The sequence below is a fragment of the Lupinus angustifolius genome, unplaced genomic scaffold (assembly GCF_001865875.1).
Source record: "Lupinus angustifolius cultivar Tanjil unplaced genomic scaffold, LupAngTanjil_v1.0 Scaffold_151_27, whole genome shotgun sequence".
In the NCBI taxonomy this organism is placed as follows: Eukaryota; Viridiplantae; Streptophyta; class Magnoliopsida; order Fabales; family Fabaceae; genus Lupinus; species Lupinus angustifolius.
The window spans coordinates 13381-16056 of NW_017725987.1; positions in this window are offsets into that span (position 1 = coordinate 13381).

Consider the following 2676-nt stretch of genomic DNA (forward strand, 5'->3'; position numbering starts at 1 on the left):
TCATCTAGTCTCGAAGGATTTCTATCATACCTTGGAGCTCTTTCTCCCTTGAGGATAGGTTCTCCTCTCTTGGCAAAGGTGGTGAGATGGTTACCTCCCCGACTCTAGCTGCTCTCCAACTATCATACTCAGGTGTGCTGCGGACCCATGCTGCTCCTCGTTGTTGATCATCTCTAACGACGAGATTTGTCCCAAGCTTCCTTCACCTTCTTTATTAACTCATCATCATGTTCATATAGACGGACTTCACCCTTAGGTTCGTCACTCGGTCTAATTTGCATTCGTCCAAGTTGTCGCAATACTAATTCTGGTGTGTAGAAGTAACATCCATTTGTGCCCAGTAGAGGAACATTATTGTACGAACCACACCGAATTATTATGCTTTTCTGCGGACATCAATAACACATCCACCTATACTCATTGGGAGTGAGACGCTCAAGAATGGTCTTCCACTAAATCATTGTTTGTTCTTCGAGTGCAGCGCTATTAAAATCCATTGTAATGCGGTTGGTGAAGGCTTGATATTTAACGACATGCACATACATGGTCATTCATACATACAAAAGGTGAGCACAACAATGAATCTTATGAAACCCTTTTCTATGACAATTGGAGAGGGCTATGAAAGTATCTCCTAGGATTGCAGGCACGGGGTCCACCTTCAACTTATGTGCCTTATAGAAAACCCCCATAGCCTCGAGTCCGACCGTATTAGGAACCGAAGGAATAGGACCAACCCATAAATAAGCAAAACCAGCGTATGTTTGACGGCTGCCCAATTTCCTTGATCCATCAACTTCTGTAAGTGTCGCTCTAGAGCATTTTGTAACCAACCTTGATTATCTTTCCTCTTCATGCGATTTGTGGGAGTTAGCCCAATGACCTTCCTCATTATGTTGATTGGAACTTCACCCCCCGGGATATAGATCCCATGACCCCTTTGGGTCAGAAGTAACTGTTGTTATTCCTCGATCACTAGGACTATGTCTAGGCGAGGCATCTCGAAAACCCCTAGGTCGCAATTCCAAAATTGAGTCAACAAACAAAAGATCATACAGCCTTTCGTACTCTTCCAAGAACTCAACTTGAATTTTGGAGGGAATCTTCTCAGCGATAACTTTGATACTACCCAGTCTGGCAATCTTGAAATATGTCTTCACCCCTTTTTTGACAATAGCATTACTAGCACTTGGCTGAGAATCCATGGCCTCTGGCTGTATGGAACAAGACATCGTTGGTAACAAATCCTAAAAGAAATACATGACGATGTTAGTCTTTTCTCATACGTGTAATCAATGTCTGCATGACTTGATGGATGTATTTCAAATGAATGATGTACTAACATGCATGTCGCAAGAAATTGTCTCACTTTCCCTTGCAATTATGATATGGTGTTTTGTTTGTTCTTTTTTTATTATTATTATCCCATGTATGCAGATGTTATTATGACATGAATGCACGATATGCATGCAAATGATATTATGAAATGATTTTTTCGAGTGCATGATATGCATGTAATGATATTATGAAACGTTCTTTTTTTTATGAATGCATGTGGATGAAATTATGAAATGTTTTTTTTGTGAGACTTTCATCGTGTCACAAGAATACTGAAGTGCAATTGTACCTTAATTCACTTAGGTTCTTGTGATGGTGAGTCATTTTATGAGTGTGGGATAGAGGTTTCCCTGACTTTTATGTCGAATAATAAAACAAATGAATAAAAATTTGCATACTCTCGTGTCCTACATAAAGGTTTTGATCTTACAAGGTTTGTTCGGACTATAAGGCCAAACCATAGGGTGAAGTTCTAATGTCCATATATACAAATTTTGGTGGTACTAGACTTCCTCTAGGTCCCTAGACTATCGTCAGTTGTGGAAGTTGACGACTCAGATATCACAAATATGATACGAAAATATACAAGATACCATGGGGGCCATATCCATAATATTCAGTAACAATCTGAGTGATACATCAACGCAAAAATGAAATGTGCACGAAGGCCCAATGACAATAAGCCAATGTATCCCTAACAATAGGTAAATAGGCCTGGTAGACGGCCGAAATGATAATGCATGAATAATGAAGTGTGTGTGAGAGCGTACAAACCTTAATATCGCAAATGTACCAAAACTAATATTAACCCCAGAACCTGTGCACGGTAGCAAAACACCAATTCTATACACAATGGTTATTTACAAATAAGTAATAAATAAAAACGACAACAAAACAAAAATACAATGAAACGATAAAATTAACATAATGAACTAAATATCCACACAATTAATCATAAATGTCTGACTCTCAACTATCTCCAGTAGAGTCGTCATGTTGTCGTTACCCCACTTTTGTGGGCGCGACGGGAAATATGCAATAGAATCGTCATCGATGTTTTTTAGAGGGAAAACGTGAAAAAGCAATTTTTGAAAATAGGATTGATTTGCTCATAGATAAAAATTAAGTTCGGGAGTCGGTTACGGATGAGGAAGGTGTTAGGCACATCATGTCGCTCATTATAAAAACGGTATCTAGATTAGTTATGTGGATATTCGTTCAAAATATTAATTTTACCCTTACATTATTACACAAAAAGAAAGACAAAAAAACGATTTTTTTTTGTGTCTGACAGGGGAATAACTGCTCATATGTATCTCTAGCTGCAATAGAGAAATC